At 41.2% G+C, this 18,597-nt stretch overlaps 1 non-coding gene across 1 annotated transcript; it reads left to right on the top strand.

Annotated features, from left to right (window-relative positions):
• The first annotated feature begins 13,949 nt into the window (after positions 1-13,949).
• Trnas-cga (transfer RNA serine (anticodon CGA)) lies at positions 13,950-14,024 on the top strand. Its single transcript has one exon. It is a non-coding gene; the product is annotated as a tRNA-Ser (tRNA).
• The last annotated feature ends 4,573 nt before the right edge of the window (positions 14,025-18,597 follow it).

The raw sequence follows: 18,597 nt of genomic DNA, 5'->3' as shown, positions 1-18,597 counted from the left end.
GCCAGATGTCCTAGACAATCACACTGAGTACATTGATGATATATTAATCGCAACTTCCACTTGGGATTTATAACTATTAGAGAGAATGTTACAGAGATTTTCGGCAGCTGGGGTAACTGCCAATCTCAAGAAATCAAAGTCTGTTAGGAACAACATTTAATTTTTAGGTTACGTAATTTCACCTGCTGGAATAAAGCCCGACCTTGAAAAATTACTGGCGATTAAAAATTTTCCTGTACCTTGCATAAAACGGCAGCTAAAAGCGTTGATGCGTCTGTGTTCTTTTTTCCGCCGTTTTGTACCTAATCAGCTGCTAAATAATACCGCCTTGTTAGGATTGTTAAAGGACAGGCAGTGGATTTGGATACAACAGTGCCAAGCCGATTTCGAGGACATAAAATTTGCTCTGTTTAACATTCTTAGCCACCCGCACATCAACCAAGACTTTTCTACAGCTACCGATGCATCATTTTAAGGTTTAGGTGCCTGCCTCTTTCAGATGACTGAAGGTGGGGGCACCGAAGATTTGAAAGTGATCAGTTTCGCTAGCAAGACACTTACTGACTGTGAACGCAGGTATTCACCACCAGAGTGGGAGGTTATCTCTATTGTGCGGGCATTTAATTCCATTGTTGTCTGTTAGGTACGCATGTGCGAGTATACAGCGATCATCAAGCATTAAGTTTTCTACTCACCTGTAGGTTGTTACACAATCGGATTGCAAGGTGAACACTGTTCTTACAAGCCAATGATTATCTAATTATACATGAGAATGGTGAAGACAAAGTAATTGCTGATGCCTTCTTATCACGAGTACCTCAAGGTTTACCTGAATTCGAGGAATTGGTGGAACACGATAATCAGTTTAGGATTATGCTTATTAAGGATACTAAGTTTAGAAAATATTTTTGGATGTGTGTAATAACATGGCTAAACCGAAAGAGGAGTCTCGCCGGTGTAAAAAGTAAGGTTTCAGTTAAGCTACAATCCACAGGTACCAGTGCGGCAGAACTACCAACTGTAACACGATGGGTTATTTTATTGGAGAGACCCAGACAGCGGTTTGGGGAGTGTTTGTATTCCCAAAGCGAGTGAAGAGAATTTAATTTGCCACACTCATTTCACATGGGGGCACTACGGTGCCGGTAAGTGCTGTAAGAAGTTAAATGTTTACTGCTATTTTCCTAATATGCTCAGACACACCTAGCAAGTTTAAAAACTTGTATTGTTTGCCAGAAGGCTAAGCCTTCCAACCACAACTGTGAAACAGTAATCATCCTATACTGACAAAGAATCCACTAGAACTACTTTGTTTGATGCTACAGGACTACTGCCCTCTGCTCGAGGTGGTGTCAAGTACATATTAGGAGTATATGATGTATTTTCCAAATACACTCCTGGAAATTGAAATAAGAACACCGTGAATTCATTGTCTCAGGAAGGGGTAACTTTATTGACACATTTCTGGGGTCAGATACATCACATGATCACTCTGACAGAACCACAGGCACATAGACACAGGCAACAGAGCATGCACAATGTCGGCACTAGTACAGTGTATATCCACCTTTCGCAGCAATGCAGGCTGCTATTCTCCCATGGAGACGATCGTAGAGATGCTGGATGTAGTCCTGTGGAACGGCTTGCCATGCCATTTTCACCTGGCGCCTCAGTTGGACGTGCAGACCGCGTGAGACGACGCTTCATCCAGTCCCAAACATGCTCAATGGGGGACAGATCCGGAGATCTTGCTGGCCAGGGTAGTTGACTTACACCTTCTAGAGCACGTTGGGTGGCACGGGATACATGCAGACGTGCATTGTCCTGTTGGAACATCAAGTTCCCTTGCCGGTCTAGGAATGGTAGAACGATGGGTTCGATTGACGGTTTGGATGTACCGTGCACTATTCAGTGTCCTCTCGACGATCACCAGAGGTGTACGGCCAGTGTAGGAGATCGCTCCCCACACCATGATGCCGGGTGTTGACCCTGTGTACCTTGGTCGTATGCAGTCCTGATTGTGGCGCTCACCTGCACGGCGCCAAACACGCATACGACCATCATTGGCACCAAGGCAGAAGCGACTCTCAACGCTGAAGACGACAGGTCTCCATTCGTCCATCCATTCACGCCTGTCGCGACACCACTGGAGGCGGGCTGCACGATGTTGGGGCGTGAGCGGAAGACGGCCTAACGGTGTGCGGGACCGTAGCCCAGCTTCATGGAGACGGTTGCGAATGGTCCTCGCCGATACCCCAGGAGCAACAGTGTCCCTAATTTGCTGGGAAGTGGCGGTGCGGTCTCCTACGGCACTGCGTAGGATCCTACGGTCTTGGCGTGCATCCGTGCGTCGTTGCGGTCCGGTCCCAGGTCGACGGGCACGTGCACCTTCCTCCGACCACTGGCGACAACATCTATGTACTGTGGAGACCTCACGCCCCTGTAAGTAGGCTGTTTAGGTTTTCTTATTGGTAACGCCGCCGCCACGTAGCGCTCTGTTTGAAAATCACTGGCTGTGCCGTGTGCAGTCTGTGGCTGGTTGGCATTGTTGTAATACTCGCCATTGTAGTGTTGGGTAGCGGCAGCTGGATGCTAACAGCGCGTAGCGTTGGGCAGTTGGAGGTGAGCCGCCAGCAGTGGTGGACGTGGGGAGAGAGATGGCGGAGTTTTAAAATTTGTAAGAATTGGTGTCACGAACTGATTTATATATTATGACTATTAAGGTAAATACATTGTCTGTTCTGTATTAAAATCTTTCATTTGCTAACTATGCCTGTCAGTAGTTAGTGCCTTCAGTAGTTTGAATATTTTATTTAGCTGGCAGTAGTGGTGCTCACTGTATTGCAGTAGCTCGAGTAACGAAGATTTTTTGAGGTAAGTGATTTCTGAAAGGTATAGGTTAATGTTAGTCAGGGCCATTCTTTTGTAGGGATTTTTGATAGTCAGATTGCGTTGCGCCAAAACTTATTGTGTGTCAGTTTAAGCACAGTCGTGTAATAATTTTACAAAGGGTACGTTTCACCCCACGTGTTGAGCAATTCGGCGGTACGTCCACCCGGCCTCCCGCATGCCCACTATACGCCCTCGCTCAAAGTCCGTCAACTGCACATACGGTTCACGTCCACGCTGTCGCGGCATGCTACCAGTGTTAAAGACTGCGTTGGAGCTCCGTATGCCACGGCAAACTGGCTGACACTGACGGCGGCGGTGCACAAATGCTGCGCAACTAGCGCCATTCGACGGCCAACACCGCGGTTCCTGGTGTGTCCGCTGTGCCGTGCGTGTGATCATTGCTTGTGCAGCCCTCTCGCAGTGTCCGAAGCAAGTATGGTGGGTCTGACACACCGGTGTCAATGTGTTCTTTTTCCATTTCCAGGAGTTTATGTGAAACTGTAAGCCACAAAATCTAAGGCCTATCATCAAACGCATGCTAAATGACTACTTTCCCTCTGTTGGGAAACCTCAAGTGATTTTACCTGCCAATGCAACAAATTTTACCTGTCAGGCTTCGAAACAATGTTTAAGGAAGCAGCAGATCCAGCAAATTTTAATATCAAAGTACAGACCGCAGTTTAATCCCATTGAAAGAATGTTCCGTAAGCTAAATGGATTCATGAGAAAGTATGTAGCCGGTAAGCAGTCAACATGGATGCGAGTACTTTAACGTCTTTGAGCAGGTGGTAAACACTCTACCGATACACGATACAACAGCTACACCGTCGGATCTAATTCATAACAAGAAGGAGGACAACGAGTGGGTAAATCACATCCCTCTGTTCAAAGAGAACAAATAAATTTAGATGGTAAGCCGAGACAAGTGCTAGTTTCTATTACAGAGAATGCCAATCGCAGGAAGAAACATTTTGACAGGTATAACCAGATTTGTTATTGGAGAGAAGATTTTGCTTTAAACTTATGTTAAATCATCTTTATTAGCCGAGAGAAACTCTAAGCGGCAAAATAAATATACTGGTCCTTATACCATTGTACATTTCCACATGACGGATGTCACCTAACTGCGTATCGTCACAACGGTAAAGTCAAAGGACTTTCCGCACATCGAGACTTAAAGAAGTTTTACCATGTTTATAATCACACGTTTACACACATAAATACACTAATCAGAAAGGCAAACACTAATACACTAATACACTAAATACACTGTGATAAAGAGGAAGAAAGTCTGGCCAAGGTAAGTTATGTTTCTACTATGCAGCAAAGCGAACTGTCAGAGTAATGCCAATTTTGTTTTCACCGCAAGTGAATGTGGGCACGATACGTAATTAACCTACGACATACAGACAGGAATCGATGGCTAGTGAAAAAATCAAGGAACGTACTTGTAAGGTTTTGATTGAATGATTTTTTTATGACTGGAGCGAACAGTTAGCACAGGCCTGGTATTAAAATAAAGTAGTCGTAAAATACTTTTTTTCCACCACTTAAGTATCAGGATAATAAGGATCTGAGAAAGTCACTTAAAGAATCCGTACCCCTGTACATGTACATGTCATGGTGCATAGAAACTTTAACGACGTATCCATACCACTATAACGAAGGAACTTTCATTAGAAGTGAAATAATTATAGTATGTTTTACGAGGACGAAGTGATTTCGAACTGCTGAAGAAAGTCTCTCGCGTCATCTATTATTTACGCTGCAAATCTATCCCAAGTTATGTGCATCAAGACATAACACTTATAGAGAATTGGTGTGAACTGACAAGGATACATGTGACAGTATAACTACGCTAATGAGGTACGATTTGTAAACAAGAAATAAGGCAAATACGACACCGTCTACAAATAAATACAAGGTAAGTAAAAAACTCAAATCTGGGGAGAAATACTAGCTAACACCGAATCATAAACATTATTTACGTGTGGTGTCTGTCAAAATTCTACGAGACTAAATACGATGACAAAAGCAGTACATTTATACAAACACCACAACTATTTCAGGCAATGTTGTAAAGTTTATCACGAGCATTGGCTGCACAACAACTTGCCGCTCAGCAATGGAAACATGAGTTCTACGTCATGAAAACATGGTAGGCCTATAATTACTATTAATAAAAAGAAACATGTACATACTTTGAATTTTCTTATATTTACACTATGTTACTCAACATAGGTGGGAGATATTTTATGTGTGATGAGACTTGAGAGGCGAGAGAGGTCACGATGATTATTAATACATGCACATACGAGTGCAGCGAAGAAGCAAACAACATAACACACGTACAATACACTGACACGCACTCAGAAGCAGCGACCAAGCTTCTTTATTACTAATGTTATTCGTATTACTTGTCGGTTTATTCTTGTTTGTTTTGTATTTATATGTGATCTTAGGTACAGAGACTTCTTCTATTTGTGTGTTGTTTATTAAGTTCTTTCTTTGGTCCTTGTATCATGCGTTGTTACGTAGGTTTGGGTGACGTAATCATGAGACTTACCCCACAGTAAATCACAGATTTTGCCTCATTTGGGGACAATTTCTAGAAGAACTTTAGGTTCATTCATTTTATGTGTAGCTGTTTCGATGTATAAGTGTATTTGTAGCACGATTCTAAGGTACGGAAGTGCTGTTGTTCTAGGAAACATGTTCTGTTATGCCCTTGTGAGATGTAAGACAGTATTGTGATCGCGAACTGTAGCACTAGAGGCACGCATTTTCACCTACCAACTTCTGTAACGAAATATTTTGAGCAATATGTATACAGATAAAGTTTTGAAAGAGGATTCAGGAGCAAATAACGAACGCGGGCATAAACTACTAAAACCTAGCCAGTGGTCCCATGAGCTACAATTTTCTTAACGTTAAAAATGAACGGAACAGTGTATAGTTACCCAATGACAGTGAGTTATTTGGTGACAGTTATTTACTCGTATTCAGTGACATGTGAGTGGCAAGTGAGAACAAGTTTCATACCACGAGGCATAATGAGACTTGGTCAATCGAGAAAGCTTGGTACGGTATGGGTGTTTGTGCACTAGGACAGCGTGTCGTTGACAAGGTACATAACAAAGTGCAGTACTTAGCTTCATGCAGTGATCGTAGGAGGTGCCCTGTGGTCCCCTCTCACAGACAAGGTGTACGACGAATTAAAGCGGATGCAGTTGTTTCGTCTGTGATGCGAACGCTGCACAGAACACTTCATAAAGATGCACTGACCAGAACGCTCGGCATATCCACGCGGCGGTGGTGTGCTGCTACTGGACTCCAAACTGTGTGTTTGTGTGCTCCCAGGCTAATTGCTGCGTGTGTGGTAACTTGTAACTGACGCATTATCGACTGACGGCGTCATGCAGGAGGACCATTTGAATGGAAAGCAAAATCTATATTCAAATGGACGCTCACCATAGTGCAAAGAGACGTACAGACAGGATTTCCTGACCCAGTAAATAAAGTCTTACCACTACAGCTCATGATCTCAAAATTTTAGATAGTATTTCGCCCATATTTCTGGACAGTCCCTCAACATTCAGTTGACATATTCTCAGTACGTTTCCAGGTTGGCTCTGAACAGTGCCGTTTGCATAAGGTTTCATATTATTGTTAATTTCGTAATCGCCGTTGGAATTATCTTTAAATCGCCTTCTGCGAGAGTTAGCCTAATTGGAAAGGACCAATTAGTTGCCCAGGGAGCACCGGCAGTGATCAAGGCACCTGAAGATGCATTCGAAGACGAAAAAAGTGACTGCTCACATTGAGATCTCTCGCTTGCTCCCCAATCGAGAAATCTCTGCGGCATAATCCGGAATTCTCTTCTCCATTTACACTGGACTGGACACACCCCTTAAGCATATGAAATGTAGAAAATCTGCAGGTGCAGATGGGCTATACCCTGAATTTTTGCTGGACCGGTAACGCGAAATTAGCTAGTTTGCCTTTCTAACAAAATTCTTCCTACAACAATATTACCCAAAAAATTTAAAAGAGCAAACATTATTGCTATCAAAAAGCCAAGGAAAGAGGGAACAGCTGCAGAACACTTCCGCCCAATATGTCTACTTAGCTGTGCTTACAAGCTATTGGAAAGAATGATTCTAAACCGAATCCAAGATCAAATTAATGCTATAATACCACCTGAGCAAGCTGGATTCAGACCTTATAGAAGCTGCTGTGAAGAAGTGCTCTCCTTGACTACTCACATAGAATATGGATACCAAAAGACACTTAAAACTGGAGTGGTGTTCATTGACCTGTCAGCAGCTTATGACACAGCGTGGTGCGAGGGCCTGTTATTAAAATTTTTGAGAGCAATACCTTGCAAAACTCTAGGCAATCTCTTAAGTAACATGTTAAGCAATAGGCGGTTTAAAGTACATCAAGAAGAAGAGAAAAGCAGATGGCATGTACTCAATAATGGATTACCTCAGGGCTCTGTTCTTGCTCCAGTGTTATTCAACCTCTACACAGCTGACCTGCCGAATTTGACCTGCCGAAAAATTCAATATGCAGATGACCTGGCAATGCCATACCAGAGTGAAGACCTTTCTGAATGTGAAGAACACCTAACGAACAGCCTTACTAAACGTTATGAGTATTTTGAGACATGGCGACTGAGACCAAATGTTTCTAAAACCGAGGTAAGCCAGTTCCACCTCTCTAACCGCCTTTCATCAGCAAAGATCAGTCCAAAGCTCGGCCCTCTTGACATAGTTGGATAAAACGAAAGCCCAAAACACCTGGGAGTCACTCTCAACAGAACTTTAACATACAAAAAACACCTTTCCATCTTGGCCAAGAAGATACAAACGTGAGTGAACCTTGTGAGAAAGCTGACTGGCAGTACATGGGGAGCAACCACATCAGTTCTCCGAGGAGCATCCTTTGCACTGGTATACTCTGCAGCAGAATATTTTGCACCAGTTTGGCTCTGAAGCACCCACGTGGCGAGAGTAGACGCCCAACTGAACTCAGTTATGAGAGTAATTAGTGGTACAGTCCGGTCTACCCCTACTTGCTGGCTACCAGTGCTTTCAAACATCTGTCCACCAGACCTCCGTCGAAAGGCTACTCTTTACTACCTCTGTCAGCAAGTTTCTGAAAACAACTCGATCGCTCTTCATGGCGATTTGCTATCACTCCCCAGGAAACGCCTCAAATCTAGAAGACCAGCATATGAAATGGGAGTCCAAATGCTATTCACAGGATTCGATCAGGACGCAGAGTCGAAACGTGAGTGGCAAGCTACAAGAACCGTAGAAAATCCAACAGTTCCAGTTCCAGGCTCCCACCAACCAATGGAGGTGTGGGTGCAGTTAAACAGATATCGGACCGAAGAGGGTACGTGCAAATACAACATGGACAAGTGGGGCTTTTCAAGTGACAGTGTGTGTGACTGTGGTGACACCCAAACAATGAGCCACGTTGTGAATGACTGTCCAATCAGACGCTTCCCTGGTGGCATTTAGAAGCTCCATCAAGCATCCCACGAGGCACTTCGCTAGATCGAGTCCATCAACATCTGAGTGTAGTCTGAGCCGTTTTAAAACTTGTGTACCATATATGATTCCTCATGTTCATTTTTGTACGTATTTCTTTGTTTTGCTAAATGTGTATTACTGTAATTGATGCATACGATAATAATAATAATAATAATAATAATCTCATGATCTATGTCCCATGTTACGAAATAAAGACATCCATGTTGATTGAACTTAAGTCAGAACAGCACCTACTAATTTATCACACTTACTACTCCAGATACCCCTGCTAACCCTACAGCTTGGATCCGCACACCGAAATATACGACGTTCTTGTGATTTTTTTAATTTTCAGGAAAAATGTAATTGTGGAATCGAGAAAAGACATGTGAAACGTACTTTTGTTGCCAACGTGTTACTGAAAACGTTATTTGTACGCAGGAAAAATGACGCTACATACCAATCATAAAGAACTGAACTATGGACTTGCATAAAATGTAATGTAATATTCAGGTATTTGATGAAAAGGACGATGCAGTAATTTATGTGTGTAACACGTAAGTTACTGTATATTTTGTGTACCATAGTGTGTAAGTTTTCATTGCTTAAACATCATAATTGTACAGTATACGAATGTTACAATAAGTGTATAGCTAAGTGCCAGGGCCGGCACCAGAACTATATAAGCAAAGGGGTGGTGAGAAATCTCTTAAAAGTGCAATTCAAATACGTGTCTAAAGGAGTAAAAGAACTACCAGTGTGTAAAGTGGTTGGGCTCAATGCTCGGAATTTGACATTTCTTCAGACAATTCGCCCAAGGGGTCAATGTAAAAAAAACTTAATAATTTTTTCTTATTGATAAATGTATAGACAATTATTCGACTCTCATTTCAAAGGTATTTAACACTGACAGTCTAAAGAAGATCTGCGCTCTTCGTTTATTAGTTTTAATAATAATTACCTTTCGTTGTTCTCATATCTTGGTGATAAGACGTACAAACGAAGTCCTCTGTAATTTCAAGTGAAATTGTGCTAAATAATGAAAGTAATTTCTGAAAAATACGTGGATCGCAGTTCCTCTAACTGGAAGAACATTATTATTTTACATTTGTATGGGCAATTTGGATGGAGGTGACGTACGATCTTCACGACGGCGCTGCTCAACAATAGAGTTACGTCTAAGTGTTCATCTCGTTCCTTCATGGCCGCCAATGTCAGTTTCATTATTTAGGTCATATTTGCAGCGACATTCAGACATTCATTCTTTCTTTTCCTTTAATGACGAAGTCCGATTACTTTCTTTCTCAGTTGAATACATGCATTTTAACCCCAATCCTTTTTACCCAGGTCACGTGGAATGATAGTCTGCATACAACTGAGTGCTTGCGGACGCTACTATACTTATGACCCATTTCCGTTAAAGTATTAATTTTTATTATGAACCACTCACTCGCGAATGTACGTGCCATCTTATGCCTTAATAAAGTTACTTTTAATATTCAGTGGCTTAGTTTCCACAACTGATCTTTGCCTCTGTCGCAAAAACGCTTTACGCGAAGTATTTATTACGAGACATTCATACTAATTCTCATTTCAAAATTACAACACCGGCTGGCTACGCTTTTAACAATTTAACAAAGCTGTTACCCCGCTAATACAACGCAGTCTGGTTCGCCTTACCCGCAACATTTTGTGAATGTTCTTTCCAACTTAAGTAGTTCTTAATTGTAATTTTTGGTACTTTTTTTTAGAATTTGCAGTCTTTAGAATTTATTGATTTATCTCATAACCGCAGTTTAGCGGATTCCTTTTAGCAGTCATATGAATGACCTTAGACTTTTCATTATTTAGGAACAATTGCCTACTTTCGCACCACACATATCCGTTTTCTAAAACTATTAGCATTTTGTGTTAATCTTCTGATGACTTTCCTAGACGATAAACGATACCACCATTGCAAACAACCTAGGACGGCTGTTCAGTTTGTTTCATAAGTAGTTTGTATAGATAAGGAATAACAGAGGGCCAATAACACTACCATGGGGACCGCCGGAAATCATTTGTGTTTTACTCGATGTCTTTCTGTCAGGTACTACGAACTGTAACCGCTCTGACAAGAAATCACGAATCCAGTAGTATAACTGAGACGATATTCCATAAGCACACAATCAGATTACAATCCACTTCTCAGCCAATGAGTCAAAAGCTTTCTAGAAATCTAGAAATACCTGTTGTTATTGTGGTCTTCAGTACTGAGCTCTCCATGCTACCCTATCCTGTGCAAGCTTCTTCATCTCCCATTACTTACTGCAACCTACATCCTTCTGAATCTGCTTATTGTATTCATCTCTTGATCACCCTCTACGATTTTTACCCTCCCCGCTGCCCTCCAATGCTAAATTTGTGATCCCTTGATGTTTCAGAACATGTCCTACCAACCGGTCCCTTCTTCTTGTCAAGTTGTGCCACAAACTCCTCTTCTCCCCAATTCTATTCAATACCTCCTCATTAGTTACGTGATCTACCCATCTAATCTTCAGCATTCTTCTGTAGCATCACATTTCGAAAGCTTCTATTCTCTTCTTGTCATAACTATTTATCGTCCACGTTTCACTTCCATATATGGCTACACTCCATACAAACACTTTCAGAAACGACTTCGTGAAACTTAAATCTATACTCGATGTTAACAAATTTCTCTTCTTCAGAAACACTTTCCTTGCCATTGCCAGTCTACATTTTATATCTTCTCTACTTCGACCGTCATCAGTTATATTGCTTCCCAAATAGAAAACTCCTTTACTACTTTAGGAATCTCATTTCCTAATCTATTTCCCTCAGCATCATCCGACTTAATTTGACGACATTCCATTATCCTCGTTTTGTTTTTGTTGATGTCCATCTTATATCCTCCTTTAAAGACACTGTCCATTCCATTCAACTGCTCTTCCAAGACCTTTGATGTCTCTGACAGAATTATAATGTCATTCGCGAACCTCAAAGCTTTAATTTCTTCTCCACGGATTTTAATACCTACTCCGAATTTTTTCTTTTGTTTCCTTTACTACTTACTCAATATAAGGATTGAATAACATCGGGGAGAGGCTACAACCCTGTCTCACTCCCTTCCCAACCACTGCTTCCCTTTCATGTACGTCGACTCTTATAACTGCCATCTGGTTTCTGTACAAATTGTAAACAGCCTTTCGCTCCCTGTGTTTTATCCCTGCCACCTTCAGTATTTGAAAGAGAGTATTCCAGTCAACATTGTCAAAAGCTTTCTCCAAGTCTACAAATGCTAGAAATGTAGGTTTGTCTTTTCTTTATCTAGCTTCTAAGATAATTCGTAGGGTCAGTATTGCCTCACGTGTTCCCATATTTCTACGGAATCCAAACTGATCTTCCCCAAGGTCGGTTTCTACCAGTTTTTCCATTCGTCTGTAAAGAATACGTGTTGGTATTTAGCAGCTGTGACGTATTAAATTGATAGTTCTGTAATTTTCACATCTGTCGGGAACTGCTTTCTTTGGGATTGGGTTTATCGTATTCTTCTTGAAGTCTGAGGCTATTTCGACTATCTCATACATCTTGCTCACCAGATGGTAGAGTTTTGTGAGGACTGGCTCTCCCAAGGCCGTCAGTAGTTCTAATGGAATGTTGTCTCATCCCGGGGCCTTGTTTCGACTCAGGTCTTTCACTGCCTCTGTCAAACTCTTCACGCAGTATCGTACCTCCCATTTCATCTTCATCTACATCCTCTTCCATTTCCGTAATATTGCCCTCAAGAACATCGCCCTTGTATAGACCCTCTATAAACTCCTTCCACCTTTCTGCTTTCCCTTCTTTGCTTCGAACTGGGTTTCCATCTGAGCTCTTGATATTCATGCAAGTGGTTCTCTTTTCTCCAAAGGTGTCTCTAATTTTCCTGTAGGCAGTATCTATCTTACCCCTAGTGAGATAAGCCTCTACATCCATACATTTGTGCTCTAGCCATCCCTGCTTAGTCATTTTGGACTTCCTGTCGATCTCATCTTTGAGACGTTTGTATTCCTTTTTGCCTGCTTCATTTACTGCATTTTATATTTTCTGCTCTCATCAGTTAAATTCAATATTTCTTCTGTTACCCAAGGATTTGCACTAACCCTCGTCTTTCTACCTACTTGATCCTCTGCTGCCTTCACTACTTCATCCCACTGAGCTACCCATTCTTCTTCTACTGTATTTCTTTCTCCCATTCCTGTCAATTGTTCCCTTATGCTGTCCCTTAAACTCTGTACAACCTCTGGTTTAGTCAGTTTATCCAGGCCACATCTCCTTAAATTTCCACCTTTTTGCAGTTTCTTCAGTTTTAATCTATAGTTCATAACCAATAGATTGTGGTCAGAGTCCACATCTGAGGAGTATTTGTTGCTAAGAAGTCGAGTGTGTTTTCACAACCGTTTACTATTCGCGTGGTCTGATGAACTAATTGTTCAAAATAATTTACAGAGAATGCATTTAGCACAGGTTTGGATGATGTTTTATGTTTACCTCCCGATTTAAACTTATATTTTCCCCAACGTATCGAGGATAAATTAAAGTCACCACCAAATATAATTTTGTGATTCGGGCACGTGTTTGAAATCAGTCTCAATTTTTCTTTGAATATATAAGTAACTGTATCATTTTTGCAGTTTCTTCAGTTTTAATCTATAGTTCATAACCAATAGATTGTGGTCAGAGTCCACATCTGCCCCTGGAAATGTCTTACAATTTAAAACCTGGTTAATAAATCTCTGTCTTACCATTACATAATCTATCTGATACTTTCTAGTATACCTAGTCAATTTGAAATTCCTTGTCGATAGCACTCGACACTTCGTCTGAATAAGGAGCTAGTTGTGTTTCACAAGAATGATGTTTTCTAAATCGGTGTTGACTGTGGGTCAATAGACCGTTGTCATCGAGGTAGTTCGTAATGTTCCCATTTTATGAATGTTCCATAAATCTGCTGCATATCGACGTTAATTATATGGGTGTATAATTTAGTGGATTACTCCTATTACCTTTCTTGAACGTTGGTTGACATGTACAACTTTCCAGTCACTGGGTACGGACCTTTCGTCGAGCGAGCGGTTGTATATGATTGTTAAGAATGGAGCTGTTGCATCAGCGCACTCTGATAGGACCCTAATTGGTACACAGTTTGGACCGGAAGACTTGCTTTTATGAAGTAAATTAAGTTGTTTCATTAATTTGGACCGAAAGACTTGCTTTTATGAAGTGATTTAAGTTGCTTCACTACTTCGACGATATCTACTTCTAAGTTACTCATATTGGCAGCTATTCATGATTTGAATTCTGGAATATTTACTTCGTTTTCTTTTGTGAAGGAATTTCGGAAGGCTGTGTTCAGTAACTCTCCTTTAAGAAACTTCCTTGCAGGTTAAAACTGTGCGCCCGACCGAGACTCGAACTCGGGACCTTTGCCTTTCGCGGATAAGTGCTCTACCAACTGAGCTACCGAAGCACTGTGCTTCGGTAGCTCAGTTGGTAGAGCACTTGTCCGCGAGAGGCAAAGGTCCCGAGTTCGAGTCTCGGTCGGGCGCACAGTTTTAACATGCCAGGAAGTTTCATATCAGCACACACTCCGCTGCAGAGTGAAAATCTCATTCTGGAACTCTCCTTTAGCTGCACTGCCTTCGATAATATTACCATTGCTATCGCTCAGAGAAAGCATTGTCTGCATCTTCCCGCTAGCATACTATACATTCGACCAGAATCTCTCTAGATTTTCTGCCAAGTTTCGAGACAACTATTATAATCGTCTCGCACTGAAGTGCGCGCTAAATTTCGAGCTTCTTTTAAAGATAGTCAATCTTGGGGATTTTGTGTTCCTTTACATTTGGCAGGCTTTTTGCGTTGTTTCTGTAACAGTGTTTTGACCTGTTTTGATCACCATGGGGGATCAGCTACGTCGTTTGTTAATTTATTTGGTATAAGTCTCTCAATTGCTGTCAGTACCACTTCTTTCAATTCCAGCCACATCTGGTCTATGTTTACATGGTTAATTTAGAAGAAGTGGACAGTGGAGATTGTCTCTCAGGAATGCGTCAAGTGAATTTTAATCTCCTTTTTTAAATATTTTTCGTTTATTTTTGGAGGATTTGAAGGTTACAGTATTCAGTCTCGCTAGTAAATCCTGTGTTCACTACCCCCTGTATTCGTTTTGATGCTCGTTATTATCTGAGGAGTATTTGTTGCTAAGAAGTCGAGTGTGTTTTCACAACCGTTTACTATTCGCGTGGTCTGATGAACTAATTGTTCAAAATAATTTACAGAGAATGCATTTAGCACAGGTTTGGATGATGTTTTATGTTTACCTCCCGATTTAAACTTATATTTTCCCCAACGTATCGAGGATAAATTGAAGTCACCACCAAATATAATTTTGTGATTCGGGAATGTGTTTGAAATCAGTCTCAATTTTTCTTTGAATATATCAGTAACTGTATCATCTGCGTTTCGAGATCGGTAAAAGGATCCAGTTATTATTTTATTCTAGTTGCCGAGAATGCTCTCTACCCACACTAACTCACAGGAATTATCTACGTCAATTTCGCTATAAGATAACGAAAAACACACCACCCCATTTGTATTTAGACTATTCTTTTTAAATACCGTTAAGTTCTTCGAAAAAATTTCGGCTGAAAGTATTTACAGCTTTAGCCAGCTTTCAGTGCCTATAACGATTTGAGCATCACTACTTTCTACTAGCGCTTTGGGGCTCTGGTACTTTCCCAACACAGCTACGTCAGTTTAGAACTATTATATCGATGGTTCCTAGATCTACGTTCTTCCTGTGTTCAACCACTGTATCTCTTTCTGTGTATCCCCTAGACCATGTAACCTAAAAAATCACACCCATTGTTTATTGCGATACTTTTTATACTCCCTATTTCTAGTTGAATTCTGTGCACTGAAGTGGAAATTTGTGGACTCTGTATAGCACTGTGCAGTGTTTGAAGGAACTTCAATTCACAACAATAATTGGGAATTTCTACCTTTTCCATTCGACTGTTGAGTAACGAAAAGTGTTCACGTGTCTCTGCGTGCGCTAATTTTCTTTACATTAGTCTCGTAACAAGTACACGAGATGTACGACGCTGAAGGAAGAATGACCACATGGCCTTCCTCGAATAACAGTTTTCTCAATTTACTCGTCTATGTGAATGGGTTTGTCTTTCTAAATTCCTCACGCATCTCTCCTATTGGTACACTTTCGTATGGCCCACCTCTGACCTAATGCGATTGTAGCAACTCATCAATGAGTTCATATTTTGTGTGCTGTCATGCGTATCTGATACTAGCGATTTCCTTTAGAAATACTTACTACTGATTTCATTTGTTCATCTTATTTCATATTGATACTGAATATCGCTACCAAATATGAACTAGGTAGGAGGAGGAGGAAAATGGTGTTTAACGTCCTGTCGACAACGAGGTCATTAGAGACGGAGCACAAGCTCGGATTAGGGAAGGATTGGGAGGGAAATCGGCAGTGCCCTTTCAAAGGAACCATCCCAGCATTAGCCTGAAACGATTTAGGTAAATCACGGGAAACCTAAATCAGGATGGCTGGAGACGGGTTTGAACCGTCGTCCTCCCGAGTCCGAGTCCAGTGTGATAACCACTGCGCTACCCAGCTCGGTCGTGATCTACGGGTAGCGTCTTTGACTAGCAATCAAAACATCCTCGGTGCCGGGTTTGAATCTCGCCACTGCTAAAATTTTGAATAAAAATCATTGACAGTGGCGCCCAAATACTTCCGGTATTAGATGTTACCCTCGTTCTGCAAACGGCCTCGTCAAAATGGGTGGAGGGGTGGACAGAGATTCAGTGCATTCTCTTGTCCTTGAAGCTCCTAAAAGGCAGAAGAATCAGGAATGATCAACGGAGGAGGATGCAGAAGGCATTGGAAACCACTGCATTCAAGACAAATAACACAGGACATGTGGCGTGCAGTTGATAAACTATCATGATGGTCTCTCCATTTGCAAATATTGCGGACTATCGCCCATTCGGATCACTGGGACGAGTTGACCATTAAAGAGAGATTAATAATGAACGAAAGGGTAACATTCTGTGAAATGGGGCGTGGAGTATCAGAATTCAGAACGTAGTAGGGAAGATAGAAATTCTGAAAAGGGAAATGGTAATGCTCAGTCTAGATATAGTGGGCAGCAGTGAGGTGAAATGGAAAGAAGAAAGGTTTTCTGGTCAGACGAATATAGGATAACATCAACAACAGTAGAAAATGATAAAACGGGATAGAATTCGTTATGAATGAGAAGGGAGGGCAGAGAGTGAGTTGCTGTCAACAGTTCAGTAATAGGGTCGTCCTCATCAAAATCGACAGCAATAGGTCAGGACAACAATAGGTCAGGTACACATGCCACATGCCGACCTGGCAAGCAGAAGATGAAGGGATAGAAAAAGTATGCGATGATGTTAAAACTATAATTTAGAACATAAAGGGAGAGGAAAATCTAACAGTCATGGGAGATCGAAATGAGGTTGTAGGGGAAAGAACAGGAGAAAGGGTTAAGGAGAATACGGGCTTGGTAATAGGAATGAGAGGAGAAAGACTGATTTAGTTCAGCAATAAATTTCAACTAGTAATAGCGAATACTCTGTTCAGGTATCACAAGAGCAAGAGGTATTCTTGGAAAAGGCCAAGAGGAAAAACATTATCCACGCAATTCCGGAAATAGCAAGAGCCGCAAGTGCGAGAATTAAAGCACAAAAAGCTTAACAGCTCATGCATCCAAGTTACTGACAATAATAATATATAGGAATAACAATAAAATACAGAAAACTGAGCGTGTGTTAGATGATGATCAGTTTTGCTTTAGGAAAGCTAAAGACTCCAGAGAGGCAGTTCTGACGTTGCGGTGATAATGAAAGCAAGAGTCAAGAAAAATCGAGACACATTATAGGATCTGTCGACCAGTAAAAAGCGTTCGATAGTGTAAAACACTGCAAGGCGTTCGAAATTCTGAGAAAAATAGGAGTAGGTTATAGGGAAAGACGCGTAATATGGAACTGTACAAGAGCTAAGAGGAAAATAAGACTGGAAGACCAAGAACGAATTACTCAGATTAAAAGAGTGTAAGACTGGTATGTAGTCTTTCACCTCTACTTTTCTTTCTATACATTGACGAAGCAATGACGGAAATAAAAAAAAAGGTTCGAGAGTGGGATTGAAATTCATAGTAAAAAGATTTAAAATATAAGATTAACTGATGACATTGCTGTCCTCGGTGAAAGTGAAGAAGAATTTCAGAATGTGTTGAATGAAATGATCAGCCTGATGAGTACATAATATGGACTGAAAGTAAATAGAAAAAGACGAAAGTAGTAACAAGTAGCAAAAATGAGAACAGCGAGAAACTTAACATCAGAATTGAGGATCACGAAGTACGCGAAGGTATAAAATTCTGCTATCTAGGCAGAAAATAACCCATCATGAACGGAGCAAGGTGGAAATAAAAAACAGATTAGCACTGGCAAAGAGAGAATTCATGGCCAAGAGATGTCTATTTAATTTGAAGACTGGAGCACAGCACTATATGGTAGTGCAATATGAATTGTGGGAAAAGGGGAACAGAAGAAAATCGAAGCATTAGAGATGTGGTGCTACAGAAGTATATAGAAAGTTAAATTGACTGATATGGTAAGAAATGGGGAGGTTCTCCGCGGAACCGGCGAGGAAAGGAATGTATGTAAAACACTGACAAGAAGAACGGGCAGGATGATAGGACATTTGTTAAGACATCAGGGAATAACTTACATGGTTCTAGAGAGACTGCAGAGGATAAAAACTGTAGAGTGAGACAGAGATTGGAATACATCCAGCAAATAATTGAGGACGTAAATTGCAAGTGCTACTCTGAGATGTAAAGGTTGGCACAGGAGAGGAATTCGTGGCGGTGGGCATCAAACCAATCTGAAGACAGAGGTCCCGAACAACAACAAATATTTATGATACGTGACAAGAATGTCAATAATCGTCTGAACAGATGCTATTACGATCTCACTCTTTGTTATCGACATTACTTTGCATTTTTCATTTATCAACTTCAAAGAGTGATGCCACACTGATGCCGAATGGAAAGTTTTC

Source organism: Schistocerca gregaria, chromosome 4 (assembly GCF_023897955.1).
Source record: "Schistocerca gregaria isolate iqSchGreg1 chromosome 4, iqSchGreg1.2, whole genome shotgun sequence".
NCBI lineage: Eukaryota > Metazoa > Arthropoda > Insecta > Orthoptera > Acrididae > Schistocerca > Schistocerca gregaria.
Note: the sequence above shows the minus strand (reverse complement) of the source record. Positions and strands in the feature narration are given on the sequence as shown.